At 39.3% G+C, this 27,795-nt stretch overlaps 1 protein-coding gene across 2 annotated transcripts in view; it reads left to right on the top strand.

Annotated features, from left to right (window-relative positions):
- The first annotated feature begins 6,110 nt into the window (after positions 1 to 6,110).
- The window catches only part of DUSP8 (dual specificity phosphatase 8), a 111,183-nt gene continuing 89,498 nt past the window's right edge, over positions 6,111 to 27,795 (top strand). For both annotated transcript variants that reach the window (XM_014067654.2, XM_087716575.1), the window contains exon 1: positions 6,111 to 6,369. The gene's annotated coding sequence lies outside the window, so the exon portion shown is untranslated. The remainder of the gene's footprint in view (positions 6,370 to 27,795) is intronic.

The raw sequence follows: 27,795 nt of genomic DNA, 5'->3' as shown, positions 1-27,795 counted from the left end.
TGTTAAAGAGGGAATCTTAGGAAAAATTGGGCAGAAACAGCACTTCGAGTCTGAAGCCTGAAGATGCAAGTCAATGTTTTAGACAATATTTTAGACAAAAGAGCCAACACAGTTCTAGGCTGCATAAACAGAGGGATAGAATCAAGATCACGTGAAGTGTTAATACCACTTTATAATGCCATGGTAAGGCCACACTTGGAATCCTGCATTCAGTTTTGGTCGCCACGATGTAGAAAATATGTGGAGACTCTAGAAAGAGTGCAGAAAAGAGCAATAAAGATGATTAGGGGACTGGAGGCCAAAACATATGAAGAACAGTTGCAGGAACCGGGCATCGCTGGTCTAATGAAAAGAAGGACTAGGGGAGACATGATCGCAGTGTTCCAATATCTCAGGGGTTGCCACAAACCAACCCCTGAGATATTCCCCAAAGCACCTAATGGTAGAAGAAGAAACAATGGGTGGAAACTAATCAAGGAGAGAAGCAACTTAGAACTAAGGAGAAATTTCCTGACAGTTAGAACAATTAATCAGTGGAACTACTTGCCTCCAGAAGTTGCGAATGCTCCAACAATGCAAGTTTATAAGAAGATGTTGGATAGCCATTTGTCTAAAGTGGTGTAGGGTTTCCTGCCTAAGCAGGGGGTTGGACTAGAAGACCTCCAAGGTCCCTTCTAACTCTGTTATTCTATTCTATTCTAAATTACTTCCATTTCAGCAGGCCCCAACCCAGCCTCATTCACTGGGTAAAGTTAAGGAGAAAACCTAATAATGGGATTTGGTAGCCTCCATTTGAAAAACAAATGCTCCCTCCTTTTCTTATTAATAACAACCATTGCCAGGATAAACTTTAAAATGATTTAAATATGAATGCAGGAAAGTCCTTTAATTTCATGTATGTTTGGCTTAAAAAAATATTTAATTTAAGATAACCGAAACCATTGTACATGGATGTCAGTGAAAAGCCTCTTTTATTATGACAAGATCATTAAAAGCAGGTACTGAAACCCTTCTTATTCAGCGCCTTTCCAATCACATCTCCCAGCTCCCCAAAATGATGGCAGGGGTTTTCTGCCTATGTGCAAATCACAGGATTGGAGGAACATGCTGCTTGGCCACCCCGTTCATTTAGTGAAAGCTTGAAAATATTTTTCAGTTCCTATTCCCTTGATTGTAGGAATAAGCCCTTCAGTGACTCTTGCTGGGTGGTCCCTACGACTTGACTGATATCAAGCTTCCTAATGTTTGTTTTATTCTTCTCCATCCTTCCGTTTTCTTCCCCAGTACATTCCTTTAAGAAAGCTCTTTATTCAGTGTAGGTATAAACGGAGGGAGGTAATCTTAACACTAAACAGTTCAGAGCTGTGGAGTTCCCAGATATTTATGTCAGTGATTCTCAAGCTTTGTGGGACCACAGTCCCCCAAATGATTAAGTGACTCTGCATGGAGTAAAACGAATGATTTTATTGTGGTTATGACTGGACAAAAAATAAATACATCACCTGCAATAATTAAATGTTAATCTATATATTAATATGTACAGCAACTGTCCACGATGGGCTTATGCAAGCAAAGCAAGGAGCAAAATCCCAGAGCAAGCTCCCACTTTGCCCCCAAAAACTTGATTGGGACTTTTAAATATTGTACCTCCCCAACTGCTTATAGCACTTAGACTTATATGACGCTTCACAGCGCTTTCCGGCCCTCTCTAAGCAGTTTACAAAGTCAGCATGTTGCCCCCAACAATCTGGGTCCTTGTTTTACCGACTTCAGAAGGATGGAAGGGTGAGTCAACCTTGAGCCTGGTGAGATTTGAACTGCTAAATTGCAGGCAGCCAGCAGGCAGCAGACGTAGGCTGCAGTACTGCACCCTAACCACTGTGCCACCGCAGCTCAGTGACTGAGCTTATGGTTCTCACACAAACCTGTAGGAATTTCAATCATCAGCTCAAGAAGACTTGCTTTAGGTCTGGGTTGTCAAACCCACGGCCCACGGGCCCAATGCATCACACTGGTCACACCCACATCCGGTTTAGCAAAGGGGGAAAAAAGCCTCGCTATATCATGTGACGCCACCTTGACAACATGAGTATGACAGCCCTGCTTTAGGTTATATAAGAATAAGCTAGCAAACTGCCCTCATCCAACTTTTAATACAATAGGGCTTCCAGCCAGGCCTGGTCCTTTAGTAAGACCTGTGAAGCTGAAATTCATATACGGGTAGTCCTCCACTTATAACCAATTGTTTAGTGACTGTTCAAAACTGCAACAAAACTTTAAAAAAATGATTATGACTGGTATTCATACTTACATCTGTTGCAGGATCACTATGATCATGTGATCAAAATTCAAGCATTTAGAAACTGGCATGTATTTATGACAATTGCATTGTCCTGGGATCACGTGATCGCCCTTTGTAACCTTCCCAGTCAGCCTCTGACAATGGAGAAGTCAATGGTGGAAGCCAGATTTGCTTATTGACTGTATGATAATAACTACAGTGATTCATTTAACAATTATAGCAAAACGATTGTAACATGGGGAAAAACTCACTTGACAACTCCATTGCTTAGCCACAGAAATTTGGGGTTTAATTGTGGTCATAAGTCAAGGACTATCTGTATCCTAAGTCCTACCTAAGTAGAATTATTAAATGTTAGGCAAAAGGCGAAAACACACCCCTTTTTGTCCTTATCTCTCAGTCTGGCAAACCCAGCCTTGAAATCAAATATTGTCTGACTTTTTGAGTGTCTTGTATTCATTTATTTATTTAGGTCTATTTTCCAACAGTAGCCATTCAAACTTTTGTGTATTATGACTTGTAAAAATGACAGTTTATTTTCCTCATCCTCTGACAGCCTAAATTTATATGATTTAGTTTATTTTCTGATCCCAGCAGTCAGGATTATATAAACCAGTTTATTAGACTCGACCGAGAGAGCATGTTGAAGATACCATTTGCCAGGGACTACATTTGGTGGATTCCAGGTGGTGAAAGGGATGCAATGTCTCAGTGGCTAAGAAGTTGAGCTTGTCAATCAGAAGGTTGGCAGCTCAGCGGTTCGAATCCCTAGTGTCACGTAATGGAGTGAGCTCCCATTATTTGTCCCAGCTTCTGCTAACCTAGCAGTTCGAAAGCACGTAAAAATGCAAGAAGAAAAATAGGGACCATTTTGGTGGGAAGGTAACAGTGCTCCGTGCGCCTTCGGCATTTAGTCATGCTGGCCACATGACCACGGAGACGTCTTCAGACAGTGCTGACTCTTTGGCTTAGAAATGAAGATGAGTACTGCCCCCCTAGGGAGGAAAAGACTAGCACACATGTGCACCTTACCTGGGTGGTGAATCTTCTCTGTCATGGCACCTGCCCTATCAGATATTCTCCCTCCTGACATTATATCAGCTCCATTGCTTTTGCTATTTCAGAGGTTCCTCAAGATTTGGTTATGTTATCAGGCCTGGTCAACCCAAGGAACCTGAGGCTTGATTAGATGGCTCCACTCTTGAGGATGGATGCATTTGTTGTCTTTCAGTATGGGATTTGCATACTTTTTAGTTTTAATTAATCTTTATCCTAATGTTACTTTTTAATTTTTTAATGTCTTGTATGTGTGTATAGATAGGTAGGTAGGTAGGTAGGTAGGTAGGTAGGTAGATAGGTAGATGATAGATAGATAGATAGATGATAGATAGATAGATAGATAGATAGATAGATAGATAGATAGATAGATAGATAGATAGATAGATAGCCTCTTGTGAGATGGATGGCTATATACAATACAATACAATACAATACAATACAATACAATACAATACAATACAATACAATACAATACAATACAATACAATACAATACAATACAATACAATACATATAATAAAATCTGCTGCAATCCATCCCCTTCAATCTAGGATATCTCTAATCTGTAGATGACATAATTTGTTCTACATTTTGGGACAGAAATATTAAATGGATGATGTCGACTACATATAACGAAAAATTGTATTCAATGTTTTATAGATGGCACTTTACACTGGCCAGACTGGCAAAAATGTTTAAAGACAGATCAGCTAAATGTGGGCAGTATAGGCAAGCATCTGGTTCATACTATCATATGTGGCAGACATGCCCCAAAGCAAGAAAATATTGGACGAAAATACATACATAGCTGGAAAAATGGCACAATATATAGATTTGAAACCAGAGATATTTTTGTTGGGCATTCTACGATATTTTTGTTGGGCGTTCATTATCATAAACCTATGATAAAAAGACCACATATTTGATCTTGCATATCTTAACTGTAACTAGAATTGCATTTGCCCAACAATGGAAAGATGATGAGATTCTGTCTGAGGGGAATGTGACCAAGAAAATTTTAGACTGTGCAGAAATGGATAGATTAACACTTGCTATTAAGGATAAAGAAGAAACGGAATACTTTTTCATATGGGACATATTTTATCAACGGCTAAATAATAGAAGTTAGAAAGGAGTACAATTGGAGGAAATGGTAAAGAGGAAAGTTGTTAAAGAAGATGTCAAATGTTAAATATTAATGTTATGATATTATTATGTTACATTATGAATATGATGGTGAGGAATAATAACAAAAATGTATATGATTACATAAGCACAATTGTACCCAGAACACACACTGTTCGGTGAAAATTTGATGTTACATTAAAAAAATGAATAAACTTGAAAAAAAAATGTCCTACATTGCTATAATAAAATTTGAAAAGTACCGGTATGTTGCCATAAATTTCTACATAATTGCTAGCATATCTTCTTGAAAATATACATTTGTTGGAAAAGTAGATGACTGAGAAAGAACTGGAAAAGCTTGGGCATGCCTTTTCAGAACAGATAAGGAACCGATTGGATGCGGTATAATATTAAGACATCTCTCCTCAGAAATTACTCCTATTAAAAGCCCATGCATCTATAACGAGGAGGGGAAAACATATATTAAACTGTAGCCTACACAAGACAGGAATTTGGGAGAGATCACATCTACTCATTCTCTTTTATTTATCTGCTTTTTGGATTAAGAGTATTATAGGATTAAGTGTATAAATCTCAGATACAATTTTCCTGACTGCATATATTTCTGACATATATCACCCAGGAAGGGAAAGAAAGAGCAACAACACCTGAAATGACAAAGGAGAGAATGGATACTAGTTAAAATAGGAAAGGGGTACAGGGAGCTTGCTCAATACAAGCCAATCCTTGATATGATATAAATAAAATAACAAATACTGTGTGAGACACTTGCCTCCATTATTGTTTATTGCAGGAGTAGCAGCACAACGATTATCAAACAATTATGCAATACAACTACCGATAGTAGCAGTATAACACAACTAGCCTATTTCTAGCCTATTCTCCTAAGAAGTGGCCATCTCTCCCAGTATTTGGTGGGTATTTTCCTCATCAAAGGCATGGCTGAAATTTGAGTGTCAGGGTTATATATTAGAGGTTACTCAGTCCATCTCTGTAATTCAGAGTGGCGTCTTAATTCATTTTGTAAGTAGTCAATCCACCTTCCCTTTGCTGTGGGAAGAAGAGAGGGAGCAATGTTCAGTTTTTCTTTCCAGCAGCAGGATTTATTTATGTGCCAACGACGTAAGCCTACCCTCCCTTCTGCAACAATAAATGACATGCAGATTTAGAACGAGAGGTTTTGTATTATGTTGCTACAATCCCTCTGCACCGGCTTCCTCCCCCTCTCCCCCGCTCCCCGAACACCGGGGCATTTCCTTTTTAAGAGCTTGCAAAAAAAAAAAAACCTGAAAGGGAATGAAGCACAAAAAGAAAAATCTAGCCCCTTTTAAATTGCAATTCTGCCTGCCTGTCTCTCTTTAATCTGCACCCAAAGCCCAGGATCAGAGGCTGACGTCATCCTGCCCCTGAGCCTCCCTCTCTGATTGGCTGGGGATGACGTCAGGTGCTTTTTTTCAAGGCATGACCTAATCCTCAGTTCATTTTTAGTTCTAAAGTGCAACCTTCTGTCTTCCTGGATCCTTCAGCCCTGTTTAATGCTTATCTGTGCTATTCCCCCCCACCCCCACCCGCTCCTCACATAACACAGCGCGCGCCCGCCCGCGTCCCCGCTGCGGGAAAATGCCTGCTCCCTAGTTTCCTCGGCTGACATAATGACCGCAGTTCGGTGTGGTTGCGTGTTTGTGTTTGCAAAAGGCTGAGAACTTGCCTTCTCAGCGCTTGCCCAAGTCTTTCCAAGCTGTTCCCATCAAATCCTCTCGCAATTGTGGTTTAATCATCCTGGCGAATGTGCAGCATTTTGCAACTCGTCGGAGCGCTGCAGGGGCTTTGATCTTGGGCTGCGGAGGAAGTGCCAGGCGGGTAAGTGTTCCCACGTATGAAGGGGTTGCCTTGCATGGGAGTCGGGGAGAATATAGCGGGGGGCTTCCTCATCCCGCACAGCACTGCAGGATCATAGGTACGTTGCGGGTCCGAAATCTTGTGGGAACCTGACAAGGATTTTTCCCCTTTATGTACCGCAATGCCTTCCACATCAGAGTCCAAACGCCTCCTCCTGCGTACCGCAGATGGAAACGGGGATGAAATGTGGCTGCGGAATGGGTTTTGTTTACGACGGTGCGTGAATTTGGTCTGCCTTTCCCCCCCTGTAAGAGGAAGTTTGTTCGGGCGGGGGCAGGTCCTTTGGTGGCGGAGTTTGCCTGTGCGCGTTTAATGCACAATTGCTGCAGGGTCGAGTAGGAACGCTCTTGCGGGCGTTCGCAAATCCGCAGCAGCGATAGCGGTGATGCGGAGAAAGCAGACCTGCAACCAACGCATCGCATATTTATGACGTCTGTCGAAGTACAAGGAGGATTAAAGGGGGTTAAGGGGGGGGGGGGAGATACGGGTTATACTCAGGGTCAGTAAAAAAAAAGAATAGATCTGAATAGATCTGAAGGTGGTGGTGGTGGTGGTGGTGGTGGTGGTTATGTATAATAGCCTCTACTCCCCTTTATTGTCGTTCATGTAGAGACGCTTGGAAAGAAAGCCCAAAGGGAGGAGACCAGGTTCACACACTCTTTTTGGGATGCTGACATTTGAAGGCTCTGATGCTCTTGGGAGACGTGGTGGTGGTGGTGGTGGTTGTTTTACAGGACTGGCTATGCTTCTGATGCTACCAAGAGTTTGCTCAGCAGCCCCCAGAGCCTTGGGGATAGGGAACTTGTGCCTGTGCAAAGTTCCACTTGCTGGTGTCTTTGGCAGAATGGCTAAGTCAATACATAGTGAATTAAAGAGATTCCGACCACAAAGCGTTTGGAGCCAGGGCTCCTGCCAGCAACTGTGTTTGTACTGTGAGTCAGCGCTTGACTACTCCAAAACACGGACTTGTAAGCCCGGGTAGCCCTGTTTAGGAGCAAAAGATTCTTACTAAGGCTCTGCACCCCTATTTTCTTGCGTCTAGTTCAACAAAGCCCAGGGAGAAACTTTTTTCAGGGTGGGCCAAGGTAAAGAAGGGTTCTGGAAGTCTGCTAATGTGGTATCTAGGCCAGGTTGAAATCTTTCTTGTAAGAAAGAGTAATAGTGATGGAAAATGGGGATACTTAAAGACAAAGATCCTGGCTCCGCTATTGTATTGTGGTTCTACAACAACCAGGCCTTTTCAGCAGGTTTAAAAAAAAAAAAAAAGGTGGAACTGTCTTTATTTCCCTTTTACTAAAGGTGTGATGTGTGTTTGTTTCATAGCTTCATAGCATCGTTCTCAGCTTCATGGTCTATAAACTGAAGTTCTGTTTTTGATTAATTTGTAACCTTAGAATGAACCGTTAACATATGATTTCTAAAATTCTGCAACTTTTTTTGCAGAGGTTTTTGCAGAAACCTCACTGAGCTATGAAAAATTCACTGGGTTTTGCAAACTAGAATTTGGCTGCAGCGTGCCTTCAAAGTACCACAGTTTACTTTTTAGAATTGTAGAACATGTAAGGAATTTGAAACATCTCCAAACCTACAGGAGAAGGTAGGCTGTGAAGTAGTAAAGGTGAATAGGGTTTTGAATCTTGATTTAGTGTCTATGTGGGCAGGTGGTTAAGGAGTTGAAATGGCACCAGAAAGACTAGTCATACAAGCTCAGTGGATGATTTCCAGCCAGCCATATTCTCTATTTCTTTCTTTCTGTCTGTCTGTCTTGGTGAAGGCTACCTTACTAGTTCATTTTTCAGAAAAGTAGGAGGAAGGTGGGTCCCTTTGAGCTCTTCAATGCAAGGCTGGATGTGACTGTAATCATTCAAGCTGCTAAATCAAAGTGACTCTGAAACATGATTTAATGTCTGACCCTGATATACTGTCTTGACGTAGAAAAGAGAGAAAGAGTAAATGAAAGAAAATTATTTTTAAACCCAACATGCATTTTGACTTTTGTAGTTCAACTAATATATTTTACATCTGGACATTTCGAATAGCACTTTTAGTGCTATGGATGAAAAAGCCCTTTGTCGGGAAGCTTAAAGAGCCTGTGTACACCCAACCCAGGGAAGTGTGCTGAGCAGGCAGCAGTGAGAAAATCTGATGGGTCAGCTGACTCATTTTGCATGTGAACATGCAAGCCTGAATGAATTTATGCATTTGTGCCTGCGCAATTCTACGTACTTGTCTAGTGAGCATGCATGGATGTGAAAGGTATGATGGAATAAGAAGCTTTTAGCTACACTAGCCTAGTTGCATTGTGTTTGCCTTTCTGAAGGCTTGAAATCAACCATTATTAAAGATTACATACAGCTACACACTGGCATATATTTTGCCAAAGACTACCATGTAGCCCTATTTTATTCCATTCATAAAGTCCCAAAGAGTTCAGAGGAGAGCAGCCCACCTCTCCTTCAGTCCTATTACAGATGTGGCTTGCAAAAGACACAGCTTCATTGATGCTTCCCATTCGCTGCATGCTTGCCTCCCTCCTCCCTACCTTTTCTTATAATCTGTCAAGAGCAGCATTAAGATCTCTGCTCAGACAGGCAGGTAGAAATGGCTGGTCAGCCGGAGAACTGTACATTTGGAAAAAAGCCACAATTACTGTACGGTTATTCAAAAGGTGGTACTATATTGGTATAAATTGCGGGGAGGGTCTGTGTGTTGTGATTTACACTTCATTTGCATAGAGTCTCAGTCACCAGGGCAGCAATGTATCTGGTCAGGAAGAAAGGCTTGACCAAGAGAAATCACCCCAATTCCAAATAGAGTCAGATCTAGAATGTGTACCGGGGAATTGAACCATAAGAGACAAGGGGAATCCAGAGGTCTTGTTGCCTCCCCTGCAGAATATTCTGGCTAGGCAAGAAATCCATTTTCCTTTGTGATAGTATATCTTCTCCTGGTAAACATTTCCTAACTTTCAGTTTGATGTTGTCTGTGGCAGTAAAAGGCCCAGTCAGTTGCTAGACAAAGGACAATTTAGAAACATTTTTATTAGTGTGCAATTCTTTTGTAGCAATGAACAGCATATTTTACAGCAAATGCAAGGCCTTGAGCATTGAGAGTCTAACTAAAATAAGTCTGAACAAAGGTGGAGGATTTTCTTCGACACAATAGAAAGCGTAATCCGGAATGACTCCATACACATAAAATGAGGAGGTTGAGTTTTGATCGATTCTTTTTCTTTTAACAAAAAAATTCAATTTTTGTTAAGCAGAGTCAAGTAGTTTGGTTTTTCATTGAGAAATATTTGAACGAATACCGAACTGGAACAAAACCAAGCACCCAAGCAAGCAAACATTTTAAATAAAACCCCTTTATTCTCAAACAAAAGAAGGAATTATAGCCATGTTGGGCTATGAGAAAAATGCAGATTCCATAGTTGGGTAATATATTTTTATTTGGACTAAGCAAAATAGCACCAGCATGATAGTGTTGTAGTATCTTCTCAGTTCTTCCAAATATAAAATAACAATAACCACTACAATAGTAATAGAAAATAACACAAAGCAAAGGCCTGCAAAATAGAAATAGGACGACTGTGGCAAAGGAAAGCAAAAGTAGTACCAATACCAATAAGTGCTTTGGATGCAATCTCAAAACACCTGGAGCACCACTTGAACACCATCGACATTGACAAAACCAACATCAGTCAGTTGCAACTTTACTTAAAACAGTTTACTACTTATGACGATACATGTAACACCATAAAACATCCACATCACCCTATCCAGGCCCTTGGGAAGGACTCAATAGCTGGATAAAAATGCCAAATCCAATCTGAACATCTGGCTAACTGTGCGATGAACCATAATATAGGTAAGGCTGTTATCTCAAACTATCACAGGATTTGGACCAGAATCAGTTCTGGTTCGATGCTCCGATGCTGCACACGTGCATTTGGTGGATGCCGGCCCCGTTGCACCGTACCAGTTGCAACGGGATCCGGAACCCACCACTGCACTGATGTCATTTAGCCCAAAATGAAGAGAGATGATTGCCATATCAGATGATGAAGACACATCCGAGTTCTTACATGTATGAAGACAACTTTGGGCATGAAAAATCTACAGAATATTTAGATGAACTTGCAAACAGATCAGGCTTAATGAGTAAAAGTTGAGTAAAGGAGGAATTAATAGGGTATTTTACTAGTAAGCTCTTTGGAAGTGGCTTATTGTTATAAATATTTGTGAATTTGTGAGACTGAGTGCTTTGTGTCTTAGATTCTTTGGCATATTAACCCTTGATTGGACCCTATTCTCATTCTCCACTTTTCATTCTTTGAAACTTTTGAATAGTAGTCAGGTGGTTGGTTTCTGGACCAATTCACTGGCTATCATCCTACATGTCACTTTAGCCACAAATAATCCTTTTTGGAATTAGATATCAGATTGTGTAAGCAGGTCAGTTCTCCAAATGTAGGCCTGACTCACACAGTAGGGTAGAAAGTTTTGAAGAACTCCAAAGCCCTGCTCTTTTAATTTGCCAAATAAATAATTCTAAAAGTTCAAAAAGTTTGTGAATTCTGATGTATCTTAATAAACACACACTCTGATTTTAGATTATTCTGGCAGTTATTTCCTCATTGCTGTCTGCTCTGCGAATGAGATTAATATGGGTGACAACAATAACATCAGATGATTAAGATGGCACTTCGGTTTATTTGTATTTTGCTGTACAGTAAATTGTTCAGTGGGCTGAACTTCATAATTAAGCTGATATTTAAGCTCATAGCTTACTATTATGAATCCAACAATCTAATTATAAATGTTACACTATCTCTGTAAATAGCACTTTCTTCTCAGCTATAATTTTATGCAACTTGGAATGAATTGCATTGAGTAGAATGGGACTTATTTCCAAGTCATCACAGTGAGTCTTTCACCTGATGTTGAACTATAACTCTGAGTATCACTTACTATTGACCATTGTGGTTGGGCCTGATTGGATTTAAAGTTCAGAAATATGTGAAATTCAGATTGTACCTACATAAAAGTAACTCTGTTGTTGCTTTTTAGTATAAAGTATGTATAGGAGATGACCAGGTAGAGCTTGAGGGCAGAGTCAAAGGCATCATCAGTCTATAGTCCCTGCACCCCTGAAAGAGACTTAAGTCCCTGTCCTCTGAAGTCTGTTGACTGTTATCTGGCACCAATTTGCCTTGACTGTTAGTAGATCAGATTCTTGTGTATAGGTTGAATGGAACAAACTCACAGTGCTTTTGAACTCTATCCTGGCTCCTGTTACTTGCCCCTGACAGTGGGAATGTATATACTATATATAAAGTTGGTGGTTTAGGGAAGTATAAAGGCAATTTGCTCCTTAAAATATTCATTGTGCAGTATCTGTATAAATAAATCAGGATTGATTGAGAAAGCACTCTAGGTAAAGGTTTACTGACTGAAAATGGTGAAATGATGAATAAAACAGAACACAATATCAGAGTTAGAAGGGACATTGAAGGTCTTCTGGTCCACCCCCCTGCACAAGCAGGAGACCCTATTGCATTCGAACAAATGGCTGTCTAATCTCTTCTTAAAAGCTACAGAGATGGAGCATCCTCAACTTCTGAAGGCAACCCATCCCACTGGTTAATTGTTCTCACTGTCAAGAAATTTCTCCTTAGTTTGAAGTTGGTTCTCTCCTTCATTAGTTTCCATCCATTGTTTCTTGTTCTGCCTCCTGGTGTTGGGGAAAATACATTGATCCCCGTTTCTTTATAGCAGTCCCTCAAATATTGGAACACTGCTCTCATGTCAACCCAGTTCTTCTTTTAACTAGACTAGAAATACTGAATTCCTGCAACCATTCTTCATACATTTTAGCCTCCAGTCCTAATCGCATTTGTTGATCTTCTCTACATCTTTCCAGAGTCTCAACATCTTTTTTATATCGTGGCAACCAAAACTGGATGCAATATTCAAAGTATGGTCTTATCAAAGCATTATAAAACAGTACTAACACTCCTCTAGGCAGTCCCTTTACACATCTCATATCCTAGGATTTTCATTTTATATTTTGAAATCTGATGTGGTTAAGATATTGAGAATAGTAGCTACTGCATAGAATAGTGTATATTCTGATAGAGCAGAGAAGACAAAACATATCCATGTGACATCTTAAGATGATATTTCATTTGGCTTTTTAAGTGGTGAAAAAATGTGCATGATATTTAAATAAGGCATCATACTTATGTACGTTCTTTCTGAATTATATTCATGTTTCTGAGTATTTGTGAAAAATATCCATTAGTTCCACTGCTGACATAATGGGCAGCATATAATCTTTGCATACTGCAGATTTGTAGTGTCTTGCATCCTAATATGTGCAAAGGTTAAAACTGAAGCTGATGTTTTCATGGCATACTTCTTTCCTGTTTCTTTACCTGATTCTAAATTTTGGAAAGAGAAGGGGGAATTCTGTTAAAGAGCCATTCAAGTTGAAGTAGAAAGGACAAGGTAACATAAGTGTCACAATAGCAGTCCCCAGTCTTTCTGGCACTACAGACCAGCCGGGGCGGAGAGAGGGGATGGTTTCACACACATGCTTACCACTTACACAAATGGAACTTTGTGCACTCACCCATTGCTTCTGCAGCCTGGTTACCATTGGGCCATGAACCAGGGTTTGGGGATCCCTGGGTAAGAACTCATTGTATAATTAGAATTATCTGGTGGTTATGAATATAACTGATAGTTCAGCAAAAAAAAAGTGCATCAATTTTGATATGAAGAATTATTTATTTGTTTATTGATTTTAATTTATTGGTAGCTGCCTCCAGTGGGTTGAGTTGGGTTTAAGAAGGCAAAAGGGGCTCTTAAATGGTGAATGTATTTTTCTGTTAATTAGCAACTCTTTTTCTTTTGGTGCCTTTGAATGGTTTTTTTTTTTTACTTGTCTTGACTACCTGGGCAAAGCCTAGGAATTTTCTTGGCAAGATTTTTCAGAAGTGGTTGTACTTTGCTTCCTTCCCAAGAAAGACAGTTGACTTCGTTTCTAAGGCAAGAATAAAACTCATAAGAATCCCAGTTTCTAGCTTCATTCCTTAACAACTACCGTACACCATGCTTGCTCTCTTATATGTAAACCTGCTGCTTATATTTTAATATGCCTAAGTACATCTTTTGGGGAGATCTTTGATTATATTGTTGAAGGATGGTAGAAATTGTAAGTTTGCTCATCTGGAAAAGATCAGGTTAGGGAAAGCTTGTTAAGCATGTTTTCATATAGTATGGGTCAAGATACAAGATGGCATGTACAGCAGAAGTCCAACCCCTTATACATATTTTTGGTCTATGGCTGTCAATCTTTAATTTAATATAGGGTTCCCATGCTGTATAAATAAAAGGGATTGAGTTTGATTGCATGATTTCAGCCACCTTGTCCTCCATGGAGATCTTGATGGGTATTTGCATAATGTATATACAAAATAATTAGGGATTGATTTCCAGTCATTGTTGAAATCCTAAACTTTGCAGCTGAGCTAATAAAGTCACAGGGATGTAAGATTTGTTTTAGTGTGTTTATTTCTTTACAACTTGAGCAGTTAGATGAACCAAGACTTTATTTTGTAGTGATATAATGGAGCCTTCATGGTGCATTTATGCTGATTTAGCTATTGTTGGTTTATTCACTTTTCTGGCATGTTAGTGAAAACTGAAAGCAGATGCTCTCGTAAAGACAAAATGCTTTTGAAAATGTAATAGGCAGCTTTTGGCAATTTTTCTACAGACACAGAGTGGCTTCTTACAGTAATGTTAATGGACTGTTGAGAGAATAAAATTCCAGAGTTTTGCATCTTATCGCCATCAAACTGAATGAGAAGAGGAGGAGAAAATATAGTTAATAAAGCATATGTAGCAGAATAGCAGAAATATATAGAAATATACAGATGTACGCAGTGCAGGTATTTCTTCTTACCACAGTAAGGTATTACTATGGTTTGCAATAAGATATGTTGCATTTCTTATTTGCATAATTTTATAACATCTAGGCTCTCAGAAGTGTTTGTCAGCATTAAAAAATCCTGTGAAATAGGTAAAGCTGGAGCAAGAATTCTCTGCTTCATCTCCATCCCTTTCAAGGGAGCAGACATCAGGAGCAGATATTCAAATGCAATATTTGGGTACTTTGGCTTATTCTGAATTTTATAGATATTTATAATGCAACTTTGCCACTTCAACCTTAAAAGTACTGATCTGTTTTACAGTAATTTTGGTTATTGTTTGTTGGCTTCTGAGGCGATACTTGAATAGTCGGCTGCCTTGCTATTATTCCTCCTTTGAATTTGGTGGGCTATATTTTGAAGGACTTTAAGGCACCAAGCTGTCCTTTAAGTACGGTTCATAGAAGGTGCCAACATTGGCAATGCCTGTCCACCAACCAAAGTTTGCAAAATAAGAACAAAAATTGTGACATCTATTTCTAAGTGGTGTTTTAATAAGAGCATCCCCATTATTTGTGTTTAGAGAAACAAGAAATATAATTACCTTTTCCTTCACTAGAAACACCTCATAGTGATTAGACTAACTTTCGATTGATATTTGCTATCACACAGTTCAGTTACTTGATGCTGACTGATATGATTGTCAGGGTTTCAAATAGCATCCTCAAACAAGTAACACTCCAAGGCAAGAAGTTCTTGAAAGTTGCAATTTATTAAAAGAGCCATGTTGGTAAATCTGGGAAAACCCGAATCTGAAAGCTTCCAGGTTTTCTCACCTAGTTGAAAGTTCAAGATCCTGCCCCAACACCCACAATTTCATCACATGGTCCAATCTTTCACTGCCACGAAGACAGATTCCACCCATCCAGCCAGGTGCAGAGACAAAGATGACCTTGGCTTTCTAAGAAGAGTGTTGTTATGGCTACATATCACCCAACTTCATATAAACCCCCCTCCTATTTTTCCATACAGTAGAAAGTGTGGCAGGCTTGAAGTCCAAAAAGGGAAGATGGCTTGCAAGTATGACAATAATATTGATAAGTGAAAATACGCTTTGATTGCTTGTGCTTAGTCTGTTACCTAGATCCTGGCAATTGAGGTAGATTCAGCAAAGTGAAGTGAAGGAAATCATGGCTTAGCATGCTATGCCTATGAAGCTGTTAATTTTTCCGCAGGGCTTCATATTTTTTGAAAATGATTTGGGATACTAAACAGCAAAGACCTTCTTTTTAAAACAGTCAATTTTTTTTGCAGGCTTTCATGCAAGCCTGAAGGTATCTTGAACAAAGCTGCTTAAAGCAGCGTTGTCTCTTCCAGGCTCATATAGAATCCTAAAAAAAATTGAGCTGTCTAAAGATTCTATGTGTGCTCTTGAATGCATTGTGAAATCCCTCTTCTGAATAGATTTTGAGACCAGCACAGTTCTCTTATTTCCACAAGTGAAAGAACTGAAACAGAAGGTGTGGGGATTCCCCCCCCCTCCCTGATTTTGGTATAATGTTTACTTCTTAGCAACCATACTCTAATTCTACTGAAATGCTATAATTGAGTACTACAGCAAAGTATAGATGAGGTGGAAAGATTAAAACCTTGCATAATTAAATCTGATTCAAACACGCCATATTCTCTACAGTAGCAATTGAGTGTTAAGGCCCTCAATAGGCAGTTACATAAACAAAAGCAAATGTAAGCCTTCAGATGAACTCATGTCTGCTTCAAAGCAGATAGAAATGCTATAGCGGAGTGATCAATCATCTAATGGCCATTACATAACAAGCTTAAATCCTTGCCATTGACAAAATAGGATCGTATTGTGTTTCTGGCAAACTTTCAAACAGAAGCTCAGAACAGTGTGCATGATTTCTCTGCATGCCCCTTGCAAGTTTCTAAGCTATCACGAGCACGCGTAGGATTACCATTCAAGTTTTTTTTTTTTTACAAAATTATGTTTGCAAGCAGTGAGCGTTGCATGGTTCAGTAACTGTTCAGTCACACAGAATTTGTATCCCACCTTACTGGAAAGATAGCAGAGCTACAATGAAAGAGTTGTAATACCAAAACATGAATCCTACTGTGGCTGTAAGAGAAGGACAGGCAGACCCTGGGAGCTGAGCAAAGAGAGAAATCAGCCTAGAGTCATTACATTCTCATAAACAATCTTAATTCCAAGCCCCCTTGAATTCAGTTGATTTTTATCTAGTGCAATTTGGTGCCAGCTAGTTAGTTGATAAGATATTGTATACAGGCATGATCAATAAATCAGCTTAACTGTGGTCCTGGATACCTCAGACAGACAAATGGGAGGCTTATTGTTGGCTTTTTATACTAGGATGGTAGGGTTTATTTTTTTAATGCAAAACTGAAGAAGGTGAGCGATACACTCAGTTTGTGGCCAAGAACAAGCTATTGATTGGCTGAACTGTATCTGTCCTGATCTATTGGCCAATAAATTAAGATTGGCTTTCTGTTCTCCATCAGAGAAATAAGCATGCTCATCCCTGCAGTGGCATGATTACTTAACTCATCAGAATGATATATGTGAGAATACAAGATTTGGCCAACAGAAAAAAACTCTGTTTTTTTCCCCAATTTTCAGGATTGAAGACAAATGCTAGAAATACCTTAATTATATATCTAAAATCATTCACAGTAGAATAAATAGTCTTTCAGGGTGAAATTATTGAGAAAAAATCTTGGTCAAAGTGGTGTATGGTCTGTACAGACTTCTACATTGCTTTTGAAAGCACATTGACATCTTCTGTTTCTCCTTTCCCAACCAAATCGATTTAAGAGCTGATCCCTTTTGCCAGCTGGAATGTTGTAGTCCATCTGAAATTGTTAATCTTGGTCTCAGTTGTTTAAAAGAAGGTGGGAACAACAGAAGAAATTTTTCATTAATTGTGCAGTATGGTGAATATTGTTCCACATATGGGTGGAGGAACGAGAGTAAGTAGTTAGTTTCCCATTCTCATCCCCCAAGGATTATAAAATGTTTGCTTTTAAATTGTAAATTCTAAACTAAAAAAATGAGAATGTTGTCTTTTATAATATTAGCCCCAACATCTGAATGTCAGATGCTCCTTCTCCTTTATGCTTCATGTAAAGATGGTGACATAAGCAAAATCTCTCCAGATTCCTAGAGTATTTATTCTTGTTTTTTTAAAAAAAAAAATAGTGCTAACAAGTATATGTATACAAGAAGCTATTAGATTGTTAGCAGCACCTAACAGTTAAGTGTTAAATACAACTAGTTTGCCATATAATTGTGGTACATTTCAGTGTGCTATCATGTTTGGAAAGTCCTCTCACTAATCCTAGGTTAACCTTGTTGATGAACTGCTGCAGAATGAGATGGATGAAAAGAAGGGATCTTTGGGCAAAACAATCCGGGAACAGAGCAATACCACTTCTCTCTCAGTAAAACGTTGCTTAGTGAGTTGAACTGATCTACTCATGTAAGCGAATGGGTAGACCTGACACTCTGAAAAGTCCCTCAGTTCTTTCTGAATGTTTACTAGCATGGTGGTGCTTTCACAATGGTGGCCTGCCATATTTAAACATTCCAATGGTCAAATCTCTATATTTATATTTTAATAGAATAGAATAGAATAGAATAACAGAGTTGGAAGGGACCTTGGAAGTCTTCTAGTCCAACCCCCTGCTCAGGCAGGAACTCTATACCATTTCAGACAAATGGTTGTCCAATCTCCTCTTTAAAACTTCCAGGGTTGGAGCATCTACAACTTCTGGAGACAAGTGTTTCCACTTATTAATTGTTCTCACTGTCAGGAAATTTCTTCATAGTTCTAGGTTGCTTTTCTCCTTGATTAGTTTCCATCTATTGCCTGCCTTCAGGTGAGTTGGAGACTAGATTGACTCCCTCTTTTTTGTGGCAACCCCTGAGATATTGCAATACTGCTATCATGTCAACCTTCTTTTAATTAAACTAGACATACCCAATTCCTACAACTCTTCTTCATATGTTTTAACTTCTAGTCTTCTAATAATCTTTGTTGCTGTTGTCTATACTCCTTTTAGAGCATGGGTGTCAAACTTGCCACAATATATTATCATCATGTCATGTTTCATGACCTTTTCCCCATTCATGGACTGGGGTAGGCATTCGCCTGTGAATGATGCGTCTGGCCTGTGGGCCACCAGTTTGACACCCCTGTTCTAGAGTCTCAACATCTTTCTTATGGTTACCAAAACTGCATTCACTATTCCAAGTGTTGCCTTACCACATTAAAAAAAACTTCATCTACCTGAATTACTCACTGATTAACACAGACCTTTCTTAGTCTACTCTATGAGTTGGCCTGTGTACCCAAAAGTCCCATCAGGTTGAAGCAAGCATGAGGTGCGCTCTCAGAGGGGAAGTAGTAGAAGTAGGAAGTAACCTTGCCCCCAGATCTGTGAACCATAGCCTGATTTTGTCTGCCTCTCTATTCAGACATCCCATATTTCCAAGACCCAGTGCAGCTGTATATGTTGGACTCTTTTAAAGTAACTCTAGTCCTTTGCAGAGACACAGTGGGACTTATAACATGATAGGAAATAATGTGTTCCAAAGTAATATTATTGGAAATAAACTTTTATGTGTGAAGTGATTGACTTGGATAATAGCCTCTACTGACTATTCTTCAGTGTCAAATTAAATTTCAGTTATTCTGTGAAGCGTAATATAGCATATATTTACTATCTTTTAAGAGTTGATATATTTACTTCTCTTATAATATTTAGTATTAAATCTGGGTTCCTTTGTATACCAAGAGAACAGCAGAAATTAGGGTTTTTCAGTGTTCCAAGTAACACCTCTAACAAAAAAAGACTCCGAGGCTTGAGGTTCCTCAAAGTTCCATTTTATTAAAGATGTCAGATTGGCACATCTGGGAAAACCCAAATCTGAAAGTTTCCAGGTTTTCTCCACTGAAACAAAAGTTCAAGTCCCTGCCCCAGCACCCACAGATCCATCACATAGTCCAGTTAGGCACTGTCTCCCAGTCACACCTCTCCAGGTGCAGGGCAGGACATCCTTGACTCTCCGAGAAAGGAATGTTATTTTGACTATATCTATCCCACTCCATATGATTCCCCCCTACCAATTTCCCTGTGGCACGTCTGAAGGCCCAATGCAAAAGATGACTTCCAGGCCTAAAAGGTGTAATATGAAAGCAGGGATTGGATATTTATCAAATTCATAAAGCCACCCTCCTCGCAAATGTGACTCACTTGTTTATCCTAAAGTGAAAAAAGACACACAAAATTGTATGACATATGAATAAATGCAGTTGGAATATATTCCAAATTTATACCTGGAATTATATAAAATACATTAGTGTATAATCTAGTATTTATCATACTCATAACTCACGTAATTGAAAATGTCAATGCTAATTAACTTTTGCAAAACAATCCTGCTTATCCTTAGTCAAGAGAAATTAAATTTTACATAGGCTATAGATTTTGGGCTGTGTATGTACCCTTGCATTATGTTTTAAAAGACTTCATTGGATCAGGGAAGAGTGATCGTCATGCTATTCTCTTCCATTTAGAAGCATACTACTTCATCACAACAAATAATTATGTAATGTACGTAAGCTTTTGGGCTTGCATTCCATCCTTCAGTATACCCAGTTTCCCTGTCAAGTATGGTAATAAGCATTGTAAGCATGCAGATGATATGCAGTGTGCCTTCTTTAGTGGTGCTTGTTTAGAACATTGGTTGGTTTATTTATTTATTAGTTTGTCAAACATGTACAAGATAGCAGGTATAAATATGAACACAGACATGAACAAAGGAAATGAATACAAATAAATGGGGACAGTAGGACAGAGACGGTAGGCACGTTGGTGCGTTTATGCACGCCCCGTTTAAGGACCTCTTAGGAATGGGGTGAGATCCACAGTAGACTGAGGTTGAAGCTGTGAGGGTTTGAGGATGTAATAATGGAGTCAGGTAGAGCATTCCAGGCGTTGACCACTTTGTTGCTGAAGCTGTATTTTCTGCAATTGAGTTTGGAGTGGTTTATCTTGAGCATGTATTGATTGTTTGCCCGTGTATTATTGAGGTTGAAGCTGAAGTAGTAGTCGACAGGTAAGGACATTGTAGCAGACAATTTTGTGCACTATGCTTAGGTCCAACTCCTGGAGGCACAGTTCCAGATTGTCCAAGCCCAAAATTTTGAGCCTGGTGGCATAAGGGATTCTGTTCTGAGCATAGGAGTGGACTACTCTTCTCATGAAATTTCATTTTATGAACCAGCCAAATATATTGTAGGGACCAGTCAGAAAAGAGAACAAGCCAAGTGGAAATCCCTCTGATACAGTAGATACAAATCCCCGGTTACACTGACTCAGATATATTAAATTCCCCCAGCAGATCACCTTAGCTTAAAGTGTGCTACCTCTAACAGGGCAGTAATTTACATTTTGGATCCTATCGCCAGATGTTCCAGCTGCAAGAGGTTTGTTTCAGTGGCTGAGAAACCTGAGAGCCAGGCTATCTGCACTGCAAATCCTGATTAACTTTTGCCTGGCCTCTAAGGTAGAGCGGTTGCCTGGCATTTCTGAAGTTGCTGTGGAAACGTAAGGTGCTAATTCTTTAATAAGACTTACGCCTTTTGATTGGCAGTGCTGCAGAAATATGAATAATTTGGTAGTAGCACTGTGATTTGAGGGGATTTTTCATAAGGCACTGAGTGGGTGGTAAGAAAGCAAGTTGTTAAGCTCTCAAAAGGAGCAGGGATGGTTGGGGGATTTCCTCTGCAATGCCTAATTTGCATCTTAATAAGAATAGATAGCTGCTTAGTTTAAGCCATCCTGCCACCATTTCAGATTCTAAACCAACAGTTCCTTTTGGGGAGGGTAGGAATCCATCCTACTTATAATAAACTGCCATTCTTGAATCTGAATCAAGGATTGCATTCTGGCATTCCTATAGCTACTTTATTCTGAAGTTTGACATGCAGAAGTATAATTTACTTTACCAATAAACATGAATATTTGTAGCTCTGGATTGAAATGAGGGGTCCTTGGTGCTCTCTGAACTTGGTTGTTTTCTTGCAGATGTTTCATTACCCAAACGAGGTAACATCATCAGCGCTAGTCACTAGCATGTTACCTCGTTTAGGTAATGAAACATCTGCAGGAAAGCAACCAAGCTCAGAGACCACCAAAGACCCCTCATATTTTACTTCTTAATTGCTGTCCTAGGAAGTAGGTACCAAATGTAGTATACTTTAAATTCACAGCATATCATTTTATAGAACAAAAAAAAATCTGTGGATGCTGGTTGCTGCAACTCTGAGAATCCCTCATCAGCTTCAATCACAATAATACACGGGCAAACAATCGATACAAACTCAAGGTAAACCACTCCAAACTCGATTGCAGAAAATACGACTTCAGCAACAGAGTGGTCAATGCCTGGGAATGCGTTACCTGATTCAGTGGTTTCTTCCTCAAACCCCCACAACTTTAACCTTAGACTGTCTACTGTTGACCTCACCCCATTCCCAAGAGGTCAGTAGGGGTGTGAATAGCACACTAGCATGCCTAACGTCCCTGTCCTACTGACCCCATTTATTTGTACCCATTCCTGTATTCTTATTCATGTTTATTCTTATTCCTATCATCTTGTCCATGAGTGACAAACTAAATATATATAAAAATATAAATATAAATATAAATATATATATATAAATATATATATATAAATATAAATATAAATATAAATATAAATATAAATATAAATATAAATATAAATATAAATATAAATATAAATATAAATATAAATATAAATATAAATATAAATATAAATATAAATATAAATATAAATATAAATATAAATATAAATATAAATATAAATATAAATATATAAATCTGGAGAAGTGTAGACTTCTCATAACTATTTCCCCTCTCTTGTCTTGAGAGGAAAAGAACCCTATAACATGCTTTGTGGCTACTCTGTCTCATTCATCCTACTCTGACTTTGCACTTTTAAAAAGAAGTAAACACTTGATTGGTACTTTTTTGTTTCAAGTATTTTAAGAGAGTTTGACCTAGAAAGACTAATGTGCTTGTGTCAGTATTGTGTTCAGATGTGAAGCTATCAAGTCTATGTTTGCCATCAGATAATCCGTTCATTGAAACAGATTTCTTCTATGGGATGAAATACAGGTAGTCTTTGATTTACAACCATTTGTTAAGTGGTTATTTGCAGTTGTAATGACACTGAAGAAAGTGACTTGCGACCGTTTTTCACACTTATGACTGTTGCAGTATCCCCAATAGTAACGTGATCAAAATTCAGATGCTTGGCAACTGGCATGTATTTGTGATGGTTGCAGTATCCCACTATCCTCAGCTTTTTCTAGGAATGTGAAAATTTGGAATATAGTGATCAGAGATGGAATTCAGCAGGTTCTGACCAGTTCTGGAGAACCAGTAGAAGAAATTTTGAGTAGTTCGGAGAACTGGTAAATACCACCCCTGACTGGCCCCGCACCCATCTATTCTCTGCCTCCCGAGTCCCAGCTGATCGGGAGGGAATGGGGATTTTGCAATAACCTTTCCCCTGGAGTGGAGAGGGAATGGAGATTTTATGGTATCCTTCCCTTGACATGCCCACCAAGCTTACAGGTAGGGACATTGTAGCAGACAATTTTGTGTACTATACTTAGGTCACACAGTAGGTGGTGTAGTTCCAGGTTGTCCAAGCCCAAAATTTCGAGCCTGGTGGCATAAGGGATTCTATTGTGAGCAGAAGAGTGGAGGACTCTTCTCGTGAAATACTTCTGGACCCGCTCCGTTGTATTAATGTCAAATATGCATTGTGGATTCCAGGCAGACAAGCTGTATTTGAGAATTGGTCTGGCAAAGGTTTTGTATGCCTAGTTTGCAGTACAATGTATTGGAGAAGAAGCTTCGCAAAATTTGGTTAACAACTCTTAATGCCTTTTTGGCAATTCTGTTACAGCGAGCTCTGGGGCTTAGATCATTTGAGATGAGTATTCCTAGGTCCTAAACAGAGTGAGGGTCGTTTATTTAGGATTTAGGCTAGAACTTTCAACTATCTGAAATCTCAGTCCCTTGTACTGTAATTGGAAATAGGCAATGTAATCTTAACAGTTAATGCTGTTTTCTTCCCTCAGTTTTATTGCCTATCTTTACTCTTCAGCATTTACATTCAGGGAGTTTAGTGCTTTCTTGGCATGACTATCTCTGTTGTGACTTCCTCCATCCTGGTTCACCATGGGAATCAAATGCTGTACTTAAAATAGATAGCTTATTTATTAATCAATTTATATGACCTCCTAATTCTCACCTGTCTTAATAAGATGTCCACCTTGTACTAAGCATGTGCCTGAGGATCTCCGGATTTATTACTTTTATTCAGGCCCTGTGTCTGTCTGTTCATTATTACCATTCAAGAGTGAAGTGTGGGATTAAAGGATTATGGAAATGTTCTTAAGAAGCACTCAAGAGGATTATGGTGGCTTTGATAAACTGATAAAAAGGTCCCCAAAACCCTGATTTAGGTCCCATGTTAACCTTCTCCCTCTTTTAAGTGTCAGTATGCCCTTATTGTCCTGGGATGGTAAGACATGTGTCAACCCTTAGTTTTATTTCATGCCTTACTTTTTTAATTACTTCAGAACTATTTAGGATTATCACTAGGTTGGCATGGAAGTCCATAGTGCCTTCTTGTTGATATAGTACACATTTACTTCATAATACTTGTGATGTAATTTGGTAAAGCTCATCTGTGACAAGTCAATACAATACAATAACAGAGTTGGAAGGGACCTTGGAGGTCTTCTAGTCCAACCCTCTCCCTAGGCAAGAAATTTCAGACAAATGGCTATCCAACATCTTCTTAAAGACTTCCAGTGTTGGGGCATTCACAACTTCTGGAGGCAAGCTGTTCCACTGATTAATTGTTCTAACTGTCAGGAAATTTCTCCTCAGTTCTAAGTCGCTTCTCTCCTTGATTAGTTTCCACCCACTGCTTCTTGTTCTGCCCTCAAGTGCTTTGGAGAATAGTTTCACTGTGAAACTTACATAATTATGTGTAAGTCTCTATGATATCTGAAATGGACTTTCAGAACCTTTCTTTTTTAAAAATTGAGGCCTTCTTAGCACATTTACTTTGAAAGCAATTATGTCTGAGAGAACATTACTTCTTCCATTTTGCAGAGATTGAGAAATAGTACATTCCTCCAGGTTATTAAACAAGTTAGGTTAAATTGTAATCTTAGATCTATTGTGTGCAGCTTAAGTCAAGCTTTCTTATGGTTCCCAAGAAGGTGTCATTACTTGAGTTGGCAATCTGATCAAGAAAGGACTGGAAAAGTTTCAGACTCTTCCCTTGAAAACATGTTGTTTATTTATCTAAGAAGTATTAAAAAAAATGTTTGAAGGAATAATCTTCAGTTGCTTGTTATGTAGCTTCAAGGAGTGCAAAAAAGTAAGATTTTCAATCTGGTATATTTAGGTTTGACTTTTTTTTAATGACCACATCACAGAAAGGCAGATTGCTGACTACCAAAGCTTTATGTTGGCTTCACCAGGTGTTTAATAAATATTTTTATTCCGGTAGACTTAATTAAATTAAGCTTAACGTGAGTATATAACATAGGACATTATAGAGTTTTCAGGGGATATCATGATGCTTTCACAAAATGATTGCTGGGAGTGAGAATCATCAGTCACAAAACACTCATTTGTCAACAGAGTGAAGGTATATTTCATCACACCTAACATGTAAGGTGTTTGCTTTTGTGATTTGGGAGTGGGCTGCAGCCATCCATTGTTTTATTTTCTGGGGATGGCCATGAAGATGAAGTTTGGCTCAGATTTACTATGGGAGAAAAAGATTATATTATAAATTAGGCCTTTGTTTTGCAGTATATAATCCAAACATATGCAAATTATAAATATATTAAAGGCAGCCAGGAACTTGTCTCTGAAGTAAAATGGTATGCACAAAAATGGAAAAAAATACGTTCATTGCAGATATTCTGCTGAATAATTTTAGTTGGGCTGAGGTTCAGCGAATAGAAAACCCAGAACACTTTGATAGTTTTAGAATTTGGATAAAACATATCTAGACAGATTCTAGAGTAATTAAGTGTCACCTTTTAGGGGAGACACAGAGCATAAACATTTAATAAACAGACAAATCCCACAACAGCTGCCAACATGGCATGTCCCACTTCCTTGTCCATTTTCACCTTTTCTGCGCCTTCTGTCGTCTCCCCATCTTGTCTCCCCTGAACAGCTGATTTACCAACATGTCCCACCAGTTTGCCCATTCCTAATCTTCCTTATTCCTTACCTCCTTCTCTTCAGCTACCACCACCAGTGTCCCAGTACAGCTTATCCACAAGTCGGCCGCCCATACCGTATGATCTTCTTAGCACCTTCATTTCCTTTCTTCCCCCCCTGCTACCTATGCCCTGACCGATGTTTCTGTTTTCTTCACATTCCATCAGCTTGCCTGCAGTCCTGTATTTGCTTCAATTTTAAGTTCCTGTGGTGAGGAGGGGAAGAGCAGGCAGGTGATATGCTGGGATCACAGCAGTGTCTGAGCCAAGAGAGGGAGAATGGAAAAAAATGCTGAAAGGTTGGGCAGGCAACCTTTCAGCATTTTGCTGGGGAATTGCTGAGGGAAGGTGCTGGGAAGATCGATTGATTGAGTGGATGGGAATGCCAGTGGACAGCAGCAATTCCTTTCATCCATCAGGACTTTTGTTATAGGTGATGCTTCTTTGCAGGCAGTGTTTGCAGAAAAATATTCCTTTAGAAGCTCCCTGAGAGGCTCCTGAGAGAATGGCACTCTCTGCAGAGGGCTGTTTTCATAAGGGTACTCTTGCCGGTTCTAAAAATGGGGAGGTCAACCTTCAGATTTCACTGATATCTCATTGACTCCCAATGAAGGCAAGATTATAACTGTAGAAACATTCCAGAACCATTTAAAGATTGGGCAAGGGGCTTCATTGGTATTTTATACTTTGATAAGTTTAATAAAGTGATTATTTAAAAAAAAGGTTAGGAGAGAGAGAGATTGAGAGAGAGGGAGACAGTGCTTCTACAGTAGCGATGCCTTACTGAGATGTACAGATAACCATGGAACAAAAAAAAGAAAGAAATAAATTCTGTAATGTAATGGTGTCACTTCGAGGGACAGGATTATAGGTTTCGGCCCATTCAGGGAGAAAGATTATTCTCATAGGAGACGAGTAAAATAAAAATTGTGGTTTTTTTTTTTAAAAAAAAAAGTAGAAAAGAGATTATAGGCTTGAGACACTATTGCCTAAAACAGTGGGGGCTAACCTTTTTGTCATCACATGCCGAAAGCGTGCGCCCACCTGCACCCATGACACAATGCGCATGCGACACCCCCTGTGCATCCTGACCCCCTGCCACATGCGCATGCACATGTGACTCTCCCCTCCACCTAGTAGGAGGCCTAGTAGGCCTCCCTGCAGTCTCCTGGCACCAAAAATAGGCCACTGGAGGGCGCTGTTCCCCCCACCCGCTGCACACGCATGTACGATCCCCCTGCCTGCCCTCCATGCGTGCACACGCATCTCCCACATGCAGTCCATCTCCGTGCATGCACAACAGACCCAAAAAATCAGCTGGCCAACAGGAGGCATGCGCGGTGGAGCTGAGCTGGGGTGAGGGCTCTGCATGCCACCACGGGCCTCAAACGTATGTAAAGGGATGGTGATAAAATATTGGTTGGAGGTAATATTCTTCCCTAGCAGCCTGGTTCTGCCAATTCTAAAGGATGATCACTTCTCATCGTGGATATCAATAGTAGACTTGAGACTGCTCACTACAGATTTGTTCCATGCTCTCAAAGTTCTTCCTTTGTTTTAAAAATGGTAAAAATGTCTATTTCTCACTAAAGAAAGATTGCACAATATGTGTCATCTACGGCAGTGTTTCTTAACCTTGAAAACTTAAAGCATGTTGGTTGGGGAATTCTGGGAGTTGAAGTTTGCACCTCTTAAAGTTACTGAGGTTGAGAAATACTGATCTAAGGCATCACACGCTCATAAAGTTGTTGATTCTATTTCTGGAAAGCAGCTTGTGAATATCTGAGCCTGTCTCTGGGTTGATGGTTGACATTACCAAGGCAAATGCGTGAAGAAATGCAGAACATTTTAGTTAGCGAAGTCATCCTAAACAAACCATTTTCACTGTTGGAAACAAAGGGAGGAGGCAGTGGCTGGAAATCCATTCTGCAGAAACAGGTTTATATTAAATACATACTCTCTTCCTTTGAATAACATTTTTAAACAATTAGTGCTAATTTTCTCTTCTGCATTACATTATTTCCTATTTGTTACTGAAGTACTTTGTGTTTTTGTCCAGAG

This window comes from Thamnophis sirtalis, unplaced genomic scaffold, assembly GCF_051295495.1.
Source record: "Thamnophis sirtalis isolate CommonGarterSnake01/CBP01778 unplaced genomic scaffold, rThaSir2_p1.2 scaffold_1, whole genome shotgun sequence".
Lineage (NCBI taxonomy): Eukaryota > Metazoa > Chordata > Lepidosauria > Squamata > Natricidae > Thamnophis > Thamnophis sirtalis.
The sequence above is the reverse complement of the archived record's forward strand: the minus strand, read 5'-3'. Positions and strand labels throughout refer to the sequence as shown.